The sequence below is a fragment of the Amblyraja radiata genome, chromosome 24 (genome assembly GCF_010909765.2).
Source record: "Amblyraja radiata isolate CabotCenter1 chromosome 24, sAmbRad1.1.pri, whole genome shotgun sequence".
NCBI lineage: Eukaryota > Metazoa > Chordata > Chondrichthyes > Rajiformes > Rajidae > Amblyraja > Amblyraja radiata.
This window is the reverse complement of record NC_045979.1, coordinates 30,701,632-30,714,256: the sequence shown is the minus strand read 5'-3', so window position 1 is coordinate 30,714,256 and position 12,625 is coordinate 30,701,632. Positions and strand designations below refer to the sequence as shown.

Sequence of the window (12,625 nt, the reverse complement as noted above, 5' to 3'; positions counted from 1 at the left end):
GGGAGGCACTGTGGCGCAGCGGTAGAGTTGCTGCTTTACAGCGCCAGAGACCCCGGTTCGATCCTGACTACGGGGGGCGTGTCTGTCACGGAGTTTGTCCGTTCTCCCCGTGACCTGCGTGGGCTTTCTCCGTGATCTCCGGTTTCCTCCCACACTCCAAAGTAAGTTAATTGCCCTTGAATAGTTTGTAAATTGTCCCCGGTGTGTGCAGGACAGCGTTGTGGTACGGGGATCGCTGGTCGGCGCGAACTCGGTGGGCCGAAGGGCCTGTTTCCGTGCTGTATCTCTAAACTAAACTGAACTAAACGTCAGTTTCTCCAACAAGGAGATGCATTTTCAGGCACCTGTTGTCACGAGATTCAATAACACACTCAACACCCCAGAGAAATGGCCTTGAGAGCAGGCAGATTTTCACAAATTCTTAACTGAAATCGCTCATATAATTAAGGGTGTGCCAGACTCTTTCTGCCCTTTGAGAAGATCTAACAAAGCAACCGAGTGGTCGAGGCAAATGGAAATGTAAACTTCACATGGCTTTGCCTACCTACTGTGCAATAAAGGTGTGCGAGATAAGACTAGGAACATTGCAACTATTTAGGCATCGACAAACAAATTGTTAAATTTTCACCCGCAATTTTGCAGACTGATGATTCTGCCGTGACAAATAATTAACTGTGTCACAAATGTTTTCTTTTAAAAGCAAAACCAATTTAAACAGGTCATTATCTTAAATGCAATACTTTCGAAACAATCCTTCGCTTTCAGAAAAAGTAGGGCTGGCTTAACAGACACAATACTGGTTAACTCCAAGCAGATAGGATATAAAGAATTATTAACAGTTTTATTCAATGCTTGCAGGGCCAGGTCCTGTTCGCAGTTTGGTTAGTTTAGTTTCGAGATTCGGCGCGGAAACAGGTTCTTTGGTCCACCGAGTCCTTGCCGACCAGCACACTAGCACTGTCCTGCACACACTAGGGACAATTTAGGATTTTTACTGAAGCCAATTACTCTGCAAAACTGTTTGTCTTTGGAGTGTTGGAGGAAACCAGAGCACCTGGTGAAAGCCCAGAGGTAGTTACAGACAGGGTCGCCAACTTTCTCACTCCCAAGTAAGGGACAAATGGTCAAAATACGGGACAGATTCCCGAAGGCAATTCGTTGACCGACTCGGCCGTGGCTGGGTGAATGATGAGTTGGCCCGGGTGCTGGACTGCACACAAAGCCCAGCCGGTGGGCCAGCTGAGGAGTTTTGGCCCGGGCCGCATGACGTCGCAAAGTCCGGCGCCCCGTCCAACTCATGAACCGATGATCGGCCATGAGAAGGAGGGGGCGGTGGTGTTGGCGGTAAGCGAAGGTCCGAACGTCGGACAGCTGGCCGGGCTGCCAACCGACGGGGCCAGGGGCGAGGCGCTGCTGCTGCACTCCATGGGCTGCACTACGTTGGGACGGGTGAGGCGGGGCCGGACGCGGCGCTCCGACCCGACAGTCCCCTCGACCCGAGTAGTAGCGGTCAAATACGGGTCAAGGGCGATCCCATACGGGACAAACCAACTTAGCCCAATATACGGGATGTCCCGGCTAATACGGGCCAGTTGGTAACCCTGGTTACGCAGAGAGTGTACAAACTCCACACAGACAGCACTCGTGGTCAGGATCAAACCCGGGTCTCTGAAACTGTAAGGCAGCAACTTGTAGGGCTGGGAGAGGTTGCAGAGGGAATGGGAAAACCATTACGGGATTTAAGCCAAGAGGGAATTAAAGATGAAACGTTGGTTCTACTGTATTGAATTCTAGTTTCCGTTTGTGTTTACTTCCAACTTCTTTACTGCAAAGTTGTTTATTTGTCACATCATCAGACACTGATACTGGAATTAATCTCATTCACACCCCCACCGTCCACCTCATTATCACCGCCCTGCCGTCCTGCAGTTCACCAGCCACAATATTACAACACGACTGGCTGTTTGGTGGCGCAGCGGTAGAGTTGCTGCCTCACAGCACCAGAGGCCCGAGTTCCATCCTGACTATGGGTGCTGTCCACAGGGAGTTTGTACGTTCTCCCTGTGACTGCGTGGGTTTCCTCTGGGTGCTCTGGTTTCCTCCCGCCTTCCACAGAGAAGTAGATTTAATTGTCTTCTGTAAATTGTCCCTCGTGTGTAGGGTAGTGCTAGTGTACAGAGGTCGCAGGTCGGCATGGATTCAGTGGGCCGAAGGGCCTGTTCCACTATGTATCTCTAAACTCTTAACGTTTATATTTGGTCCAATTTGCAGATTCAGAAACAAATATCACAGGTTGCTTTCACCATGTGCATTTGGATTTTTAGTTTAGTTTGGTTTAGTCTAGTTTAGACTACACTGCAAAAACAGGCCCTTCGGCCCACCGGGTCCATGCCGACCAGCAATCCCCGCACACTTACACTGTCCTACACACACTAGGGACAATTTACAATTGATGCCAACACCTATTAACCTACAAACCTGTGCGCCTTTGGAGTGTGGGAGGAAACCAGAGCTCCCGGAGCAAACCCACACGGGTCACGCAGGGAGAACGTACAGAAAAGCACCCGTAGTCAGGGCCAAACCCGGGTCTCCGGCGCGGCGAGGCAGCAACTCTACCGCTGTGCCACCGTGCCACCCGGATGTGGGAAGGGGTTGGCGATGATAGGGGTAATAGAATGTGCCAGGCAGGAGACCAATAAACACACAAGAGACGGCAGATGTTGGAGTTCAGAGTCCCGATACAGGGCGGTGACCAGAAACATACACCGTCCCTTTGCCTCCACAGATGCTGCCTGACTTGCTGAGTTTTTCCAGCAGTTTAAATGTAGAAACTAGGAACGGCAGATACTGGTTTACACAAAATCGTCTGAGCCTCTGAGGAAGGGTTCCATCCTGAAACATCACCTATTCCTTTTCTCCAGAGATGCTGCCTGACCCTCCACGTTACTCCAGCTTTTTGTGTCTATTTCTGGCTGCAACGAGACCTGGGTGTCATGGTACACCAGTCATTAAAAGTAGGCATGCAGGTGCAGCAGGCAGTGAAGAAGGCGAATGGTATGTTAGCATTCATAGCAAAAGGATTTGAGTATAGGAGCAGGGAGGTTCTACTGCAGTTGTACAGGGTCTTGGTGAGACCACACCTGGAGTATTGCGTACAGTTTTGGTCTCCTAATATGAGGAAAGACATTCTTGCCATAGAGGGAGTACAGAGAAGGTTCACCAGACTGATTCCTGGGATGTCAGGACTTTCATATGAAGAAAGACTGGATAGACTCGGTTTGTACTCGCTAGAATTTAGAAGATTGAGGGGGGATCTTATAGAAACGTACAAAATTCTTAAGGGGTTGGACAGGCTAGATGCAGGAAGATTGTTCCCGATGTTGGGGAAGTCCAGAACAAGGGGTCACAGTTTAAGGATAAGGGGGAAATCTTTTAGGACCGAGGAAAACTTTTTTCACACAGAGAGTGGTGAATCTCTGGAATTCTCTCCCGCAGAAGGTAGTTGAGGCCAGTTCATTGGCTATATTTAAGAGGGAGTTAGATGTGGCCCTTGTGGCTAAAGGGATCAGGGGGTATGGAGAGAAGGCAGGTACAGGATACTGAGTTGGATGATCAGCCATGATCATATTGAATCGAAGGGCCGAATGGCCTACTCCTGCACCTATTTTCTATGTCTATGTTTCTATGTTTATCCCTGTTCTCCATGGATGCTGTCTGACCCGCTGAGTTACTCCAGCACTTTGTGTCTTTTCTCTGTAAATTGCCTCTTGTGTACGGTGGGGGGGGGGGGGGGAATGCAGGCAAAAGTGGGATAACAAAGAACGGGTGATCGATGGTCGGCATGGACTCGGTGGGCCGAAGGGCCAGTTTCCATTCTGTATCTTTCAATCAGTTTAAGAAAGGAGCAAATATTTTGCTATTACCTGGGCCTTCTAAGACAGCCTTCCCATTTGGGACAGTGCATAACTGGCTGCAGCCGTAACTATCTGGGGACACATTGAAATGATCGTGGAGCTAACAAACCTTTTCAATTGTAGAAGGAAGGAACTGCAGATGCTGGTTTACACTGAAGATAGACATAAAGTGCTGGAGTAACTCAGCGGGTCAGGCTGCATCTGTGGAGAACATGGAAAGGTGCCGTTTCCGGTCGGCACCACCAAGAATTCAGAATTGGACGTTCCGGAGGAAACCCACGCGGTTACATGGAGAACATGCAAAACCCGCAAACAGCGCCCAAGGTCGGGATCGAACCGAGGACCCTGGAGCTGTGAAGCGGTGGCTCTACCAACTGCACCACTGTGCCACCCACCTATACCCAGCTATAAAAACCTGGATGCAACATAATTTCCTCAAACTCAACAGCGATAAGACAGAATTCCTCCTCATAGGCTCCAAATCCACACTCAGCAAAATCAATAACCCCACTCTCACCATCGACGGCACCACTGTCTCCCCATCTCCCCAGGCCCGCAACCTTGGCGTGATCTTTGATTCCACCCTCTCCCTTGAGCCTCACATCCGCCATGTCATTAAAACCTCCTTCTTTCATCTCCGCAACATCGCCAAACTCAGACCCTCTCTCACACCTCCCGCTGCTGAAAGACTCATCCATGCCTTCATCTCCTCCCGACTGGACTACTGCAACTCACTTCTCCTTGGCATCAGCTCCACCTACATCAACCGACTCCAACTGGTCCAGAACGCAGCCGCCCGACTCATCACCCACACCAAATCCTGGCATCACATCACTCCAGTCCTCAAACAACTTCACTGGCTTCCCATCTCCCACCGGATCAACTACAAAATCCTGATCCTCACCTACAAAGCCCTCCACCATCTGGCCCCCCATATCTCACTGACCTCCTCTCCCCCTACCAACCCTCACGGTGCCTCAGATCCACATCAGCCGGTCTCCTCTCCATCCACAAGTCCAACCTCCGCAGTTTTGGGGACAGAGCCTTCTCCAGGGCAGCTCCCAGGCTCTGGAACTCCCTCCCCCAACTGATCCGCAATTCCGTGTCCCTCACCATCTTCCAGTCCCGCCTCAAGACCCATCTCTTCACCTCTGCCTATCCTTAGCCCCACGTCCCCCTCCCTTTTCATCTGTGCATTAATTGCCTCATATTGTGTTTTGTATTGAATTCTGTCTTTACTTTGTGTACTAGTCATGTCTCTACTATTTATTTCATTCCCCTTACATGTTTTTCCTCTACCTGCTAAATTTTTGTAAGGTGTCCTTGAGACTCTTGAAAGGCGCCCATAAATAAAATGTATTATTATTATTATTATTATTATTATTATTCTCAGGCAGGATGTTGTAAACTCAGCTTCTCCCCATCGATAGGAAAGATGCCGTTAAGCTGGAAAGTGTGCAGGGAAGATTTACGAGGATGTTGCCAGGATCCGAGGGCCTGAGCTATGGGGGGGAAGTTTGGCAGGCAGGGAATTTATTCCTTGGAGCCCAGGAGGATGAGGAGTGATCTAATGAAAATGTGTACGATCACAAGGGGAATAGATAGGGTAGATGCACACCACCTTTTACCCAGAGTAGGGGAACCAAAACCAGACAACATAGGTTTGAGATATGAGGGAAAAGATTTAATTGGAACCTACGGGCAACTTTTTCACAAAGGGAGAGGCGGGTGTATGGAACGAGCTGCCTGTGAAGGTCGTTCAGGCAAGTTCTACAACAACCTTTAAAAGACTTTTGGACGTGTACATGGATTGGAAATGTTTAGAGGGATATGGGCCAAACAGTGTAGAAGGACCATGTTGGTCGGTGTGGGCAAGTTGGGCCGAAGGGCCTGTTAACACACTATATATGACTCTATGACCATAGAGTAAATGTAAATGCCGCCAAAGTATGGCGACTCGTGCATGTGTGATTTTAGTTTAGTTTAGAAATACAGCGCAGAAACAGGCCCTTGTGCCCGCCGAGTCCGCACCGATCAGCCGTCCCCGAACATTAACACTATCCTACACACACCAGGGACAATTTTACATTTACACCAAGCCAACGTCTTTGGAGGCCAAGTCTTTGGAGTGAGGGAGGAAACCGAAGATCTGGGTGAAAACCGATGGAAAACGTACAGACAAGCGCCTGTATTGAGGATCGAACCTGGGTCTCCGGCGCTGTGAGGCAGCAACTGTGCCACCGTTGTGCCACCGTGCCGTGATTGATGCAAAAAGAATTTCACTGTCAAACTGTACAGCCCCCCCCCATTCTGATGTGGGGTAGACTGAGAGTGACTCTCCCCCCCCCCCACCCACCCCCCTCAATCTTTGCACATCCCCAATCTTTTCCAGTCAACACTATAATTTCATGTTTAATTTATTTTGTATTTCATGACTGTTGGCAGATCACTTTCCCTCCTGGGATAAATAAAGTTTTATCGTACCGTGTTGCATGGTGACAATGATGAACCAGTGAACCACTGATCAGGCAAAGACTGTCCTCACCGCCCGACACTTAGTTGGTGAAAGTTGCAAAAAAACTTTGCTTGAGCCAAGTCCCATGACTGGTGGATTATTCACGACCAAAAGAGAAACAAAATCAAAACTATCATTCTCATTCTGGAGAATGGACACAAAAAGCAGGGAGGGGTAACTCAGCGGGACGGGCAGCTTCTCTGGAGCGAAGGAATGGGTGACGTTTTGGGTCGAGACCCTTCTTCAGTTCCGTCATTCTGCGCACCGGCCAATCCCCGTGTATCGGAGAGAGTCTCCAGTTAAAGTAACACTGTGTGTGGGGGAGGTGGTGAACGTGTGGGGAGCGGGGTGCAGGATGCTGGTGTAACATTACTTTAGATTTTAGAAGGATGAGAGGGTATCTTATTGAAGCATATAAGATTATTAAGGCATTGGACACGCTAGAGGCAGGAAACATGTTCCCGATGTTGGGAGAGTCCAGAACCAGGGGGCACAGTTTAAGAATAAGGGGTAAACCATTTAGAACGGAGATGAGGAAATACTTTTTCTCCCAGAGAGTGGTGAATCTGTGGAATTCTCTGCCACAGAAGGCAGTGGAGGCCGATTCTCTGGATGCTTTCAATGGAGAGTTAGATAGGGCTCTTAAAGATAGCGGAGTCAAGGGATTATGTGGAGAAGGCAGTAACAGGGTACTGATTGTGGATGATCAGCCATGTTCACAGTGAATGGCGGTGCCGGCTCGAAGGGCCGAATGGACTACTCCTGCACCTATTGTCTATTGACTTTGACACCTCTGATTTGCAGAGCGACAGCCTGTCCACTTACCTCTCAAAGTTTGTTCTCCTTCAACTAAATTTGAAGCGATCCTGTAAAGCCAGGATTACCACAGATCACAACAGGGACCCTCAACAAGACTCAGAGTAAACATTAACACTCTCACCACGGATAATGTCAACGCAGAGAGACAATGCAAATAAACTGAGTTTCCTTGTTAATGGAAAATACTGGACTTCAATAACTTGTTACGACCAACAATCAAATCCCAGGAGTTTAATGAAGAATCAACGTCAGTGGGGCTGCTGTGGTTTAAAGGCCTTGTCGTGGCTTTGCAGAACCTTGGCACCAAAAGATTAAACCATTCAGAAAGTATTGCACAGTTTGAGACACTTTGCCCCAAGAAAGGAAACATTGGGAGACAACCGACTGGGTCTTTTAAGTTTACATAGAGGAGTTTGCACGTTCTCACTGTGACCACGTGGGTTTCCTCCGGGTGCTCCGGTTTCCTCCCACATCCCAAAGATGTACTGGGTTTGTAACTTTGTTTAGTTTTGTAGGTTAATTGGGCCTCTGTAAAATTGCTCCTCGTTTGCGGGGAGTGGAAGCGACGGCGGGATAACGTGGAACTGGCGTGAACGGGTGGCTGACCCTTCGCACCCCGAGAGGGACAATTTATAGAGGCCCAAATAACCTACAAACACGCACGTCTTTGGGATGCGCGGGGAAACCGGAGCGCCCTGTGGAAGCCCACACGGTCACAAGGAGAATGTGCAAACACCGCACTGGACAGCACCCGAGGTCAGGATCGAACCTGGGTCTCCGGCGCCGTGAGGCAGCAACTCTTAACCAGTCTGTGAAGTTGGAATCAATTGGAAGTCAGTGCCTTGACTCAGTGTTCGAGCAGCCAGCAGTCGCATTTGAACAGAAACGGAGAGCAACAATACGAGGAAATGATCGCATGCCCAATCTTATATCCTTCCTGACTTTAGACGCTCACTGAGCGATTCCGTGGTGAAGCCTCTCCTCCCGTTATTTTTGTTAGGTTTCAATGCACTGGCAAAATAATATATAGACAAGTGTATTCAGGCTTTGGATGAGGCAGGAAGTTTAAAAGAACGTTGGGTGGTAATTATTGTACCAGGGCAGGCCAAGAAAAGCCACAAGAGATGTTGTGGGGCTGGGGTTGGAGGAAGAGAAAGTATTTGAAGCATAAAAGCAAATGACTGATCAGATGGCAATCATTTCCTTGTATTGTTGGTCGAAGTCTGTGTTTAACTGTGTGTCTGGCACATTTAGTTTTAGGTTTAGAGATACAGTGTGGAAGCAGGCCCTCGGAGTCCATGCCTAACAGTGACCCCGTACAGCAGTTCTCTCCTACACAATAGGGACAATTTTGCAGAAGCCAATTAACCTACAAACCCTGCACGACTTTGGGATGTGTGAGGAAAGCCATACCATATCACAGTATGGTACGGCAGCTGCTCTGTCTCCGACCGGAAAGCACTGCAGAGGGTGGTGAAAACTGCCCAACGCATCACCGGTTCCTCACTCCCCTCCATTGAGTCTGTCCAGAGCAAGCGTTGTCTGCGAAGGGCGCGCAGCATCGTCAGGGACTGCTCTCACCCCAGCCACAGTCTGTTTACCCTCCTACCATCCGGGAGGCGCTACAGGTCTCTCCGTTGCCGGACCAGCAGGTCCAGGAACAGCTTCTTCCCTGCGGCTGTTACACTACTTAACTCTGCACCTTGGTGATTGCCAGTCACCCCCCCCCCCCCCCCCCCCCCCCCCACCCGGACAATCCTTCCCCCAGAAAAACTGCACTACTGCTACTGTTTGTACATATATATATTTTACTGTTCCATTATTCTATGTTCGCTCTTCTAGGGAGATGCTAACTGCATCTCGTTGTCTCTGTACTATACACTGCACTATGACAATAAAGTATGAATCTGAATCTGACACCAGAGCACCCGGAGAAAACCCACGCGGTCACAGGGAGAACGTGCAAACTCCGTGGAGACAGCACCCGTGGTCTGGATGGAGCCCGGGTCTCTGCCGCTGTAAGGCAGCAACTCTACCACTGCGTCACTGTGTGCCACACTGATATAACTAACATCTTTGTCACTTTATTCTCCAGTTATTTCCCAAAATCCTTTTTCTTATACTTAGTTTAGTTTAGAGATACAGTGTGCAAAACAGGCTCTTCGCCCCCCCCCCCCCCGAGTCCACACCGACCAGTGATCCCCGCACACTGACACTATCCCACTACACACTAGGGACAATTTATATTTATAACAAGCCAATGAACCTGTAAGCCTTTGGCATGCGTGAGGAAACCAGAGATCTCAGAGAAAACCCACGCAGGTCACGGGGAGAGCGTACAAACTCTGTACAGACAAGCACCTGTAGTCGGGATCGAACCCGGGTCTCTGGCACTGCGAGGCAGCAACTCTCCCACCGTGCCTCCCTATTATATCCCCTGCTGGATCGAATGCCGGTTGTCTTACATCGATCACTTGCATTTTGGCCACCCTTGCAAAGAGGAACATTTTATAGTCCACGGAATCTTTTCAATCAAAATAAAGCACATGCTCAAACACGCCTGAAGGGTTTAGTCCACGTAAGTAAACCCTTTATTAAATTTCCCCATGTTTTCAAATCAATGCCGCCCTCTAGAATTTACATTGAGGTCCAAATGCATAATTGGAATACATCGCATGTGCAGGTAGTCTTGAACTCCTCCAGGCGTTGCAGCAGGGAGAATATTGACCGGTTGCATCACGGCCTGGTTCAGCAACACGAGCGTCCAGGAACGAGGAAGACTGCAAGATGTTGTGACCACTGCCCGGTCCATCACAGGTACTCACCTCCCCACCGTCGAAGGCATCTACAGGAGTCGCTGCCTCAAACAGGCAGCCAGCATCATCGGAGACCCGCACCACCCTGGCCACTAACTCATCTCACTCCTGCCACTGGGAAGAAGGTGGAGGAGCCGGAAAACTGTAACGTCCAGGTTCAGGAATAGTTACTTCCCCACAGCCATCAGGCTAATAAACAATTCAACATCCAAATAAGCTCTGAACTACATAGACTTGTAGTCTTGGGGGCATTGGTTTTGGCTTTTCATACTTTTATTGTTTCTTTGTTTTTATGTGTATGTATGTGTGTGTGTGTGTGTGTATGTATGTGTGTATGTGTGTATGTATGTGTGTGTGTGTGTGCGTGTATTTGTGAGTGTGTGTATGTGTGTGTGTGTATGTATGTATGTGTGTGTGTATGTATGTGTGTTTGTGTATGTATGTGTGTGTGTGCGTGTATGTGTATGTATGTGTGTGTGCGTGTATGTGTGTGTGTGCATGTATGTGTTTGTGTGTGTGTATGTATGTGTGTGTATGTGTGTGTTTGTGTGCGTGTATGTGTGTGCGTGTATGTATGTGTGTGTGTGTATGTATGTGTGTGTGTGTATGTATGTGTGTGTGTGCGTGTATGTGTGTGTGTTTGTGAGTGTGTGTATGTGTGTGTGTGTATATATATATATATAAATACACACACTCACACACTGAACTTTATTTTCTCATTTATTATATTGTTTATAGAGTACCATCTTTACGTACTCTGTTGTGCTGTTGCAAGTAAGAATTTCATTGTTCTAGCTGGGACTAATGACAACCAAGCGGAAACAAGGGATATGGGGAGAAGGTAGGAAAGGTATACTGATTGAAGATGATCAGCCACAATCACATTGAATGGCGGTGCTGGCTCGAGGGGCCGAATGGCCTACTCCTGCACCTAATGTCTATGTATCTATGTCTGTGTAAAGCACTCTTGACTATAAGGGGCAGTGCACTTATCCCAATATATTCAAGAGTGATCACACCAATGCTATCGTGGTATTGGGCGACAGCCTGAAGTCTTCCATTAGGAAACAGTCTTCCTCAGTATCTCTTGCTAACTCGTTCAATTCACCATCACGGTAACGGCTTCAGTTTCTTGCATTCCAAGCTCGATCATCCACGGCCGTTGGATGGAGTGTCTGGAGTACAACCAGAAGATGTGAATTGAGATCTTTATCCACAATCGACTGGAACCTCCATGAGCTGCAACCCAAGAGAGCTACTTGGGGCGGCACGGTGGCGCAGCGGTAGAGTTGCTGCCTTCCAGCACCAGAGACCCAGGTTCGATCCTGACTACGGGTGCGGTCTGTTCGGAGTTTGTACATTCTGACCATGTGGGTTTTCTCCGCGAATTCCGGTTTCCTCCCACACTCCAAAGACGTGCAGGTTTGTAGGTTAAATGGCTTCAGTAAAAATTATGTGAACCTAGTGTGTGAAGGATAATGTTAGTGTGCGGGGATCGCTGGTCGGTGCAAACTCAGTGGGCCGAAGGGCCTGTTTCCGCTCTGTATCTCTGACGTTCAACGTTGAGATACCAAAGGCATGAGGCTCGCATTCAACGTCAAATGTGTGGGAAGGAACTGCAGATGCTGGTTTAAACCGAATATAGACACAGAAAGCTGGAGTAACTCAGCGGGACAGGCAGCATCTCTGGAGAGAAGGAACGGGTGACGTTTCGGGTCGAGACCCTTCTTCAGACTGCCAAATACTGTCCAGAGTTCCTGTGTTCGAGAGCATCATCAAAATGTTTTTTTTAACTTCATTAAAAAAAAGTGCTTAGTTTAGTTTAGAGGTACAGCGGGGAAACAGGCATTTTGGCCCACCGAATCCTCGCTAGCCAGCAATCTCTGCACATTAGCATTATCTTACACGCACTACGAACAATTTACAATTTTACAAAGCCAATTAGCCTACAAACCTGTACATCTTTGGAGTACGGGAGGGAATTGGAGCTGCCAGAGAAAACCCACACAGGTGACAGGGAGAACGAACGTACAAACTCCGTGTAGACACCTGTAGCCGGGATCGAACCCGGGTCTTTGGCGCTGTGAGGCAGCAACTCTACTGCTGCGCCACTTTGATTCACACAAAGTTGGATGTACACGGGCATTGAAGGGCTCCTCCAGATATTCATTCAACACATGAGATAGATGCAAAAAGCTTGGGTAACTCAGTGGGACAGTCGGCATGTCAGGACAAAAGGAATCGGTGATGTTTCAGGTCGTGAGCCTTCTTCAGACATCTTCATTCACCACATGTCGGGGGAAGTGATCGGGAAACGGATTTGCTCGTCCTCTTGAGTTCTGTCAAGTCACGAGGGTTGAAGCCTTTTTACCTCCGGAAGCAAAAGGTGAAAAAGAAAAAGACACAAAATGCTGGAGTAACTCAGCGGGACAGGCAGCATCTCTGGAGAGAAGGAGTGGGTGACGTCTCAGGCCGAGATCTTTCTTCGGAAACCAGAACGTGGAATGTAGTAGAGCCCTTCGGCCCACAATGTCTGTGCCAAACATGATGCCAAGACAAAT

General features: G+C 48.7%; 1 long non-coding RNA gene across 1 annotated transcript; it reads right to left on the bottom strand.

The window, feature by feature from the left end:
• Positions 1–258: 258 nt before the first annotated feature.
• On the bottom strand, positions 259–12,029 carry LOC116986967. The gene is made up of 4 exons (XR_004415604.1): positions 11,619–12,029; positions 9,332–9,337; positions 7,251–7,254; positions 259–291 (listed from the first exon to the last, which is right to left on the bottom strand). It is a non-coding gene; the product is annotated as an uncharacterized LOC116986967 (long non-coding RNA).
• Between the last annotated feature and the right edge of the window lie 596 nt (positions 12,030–12,625).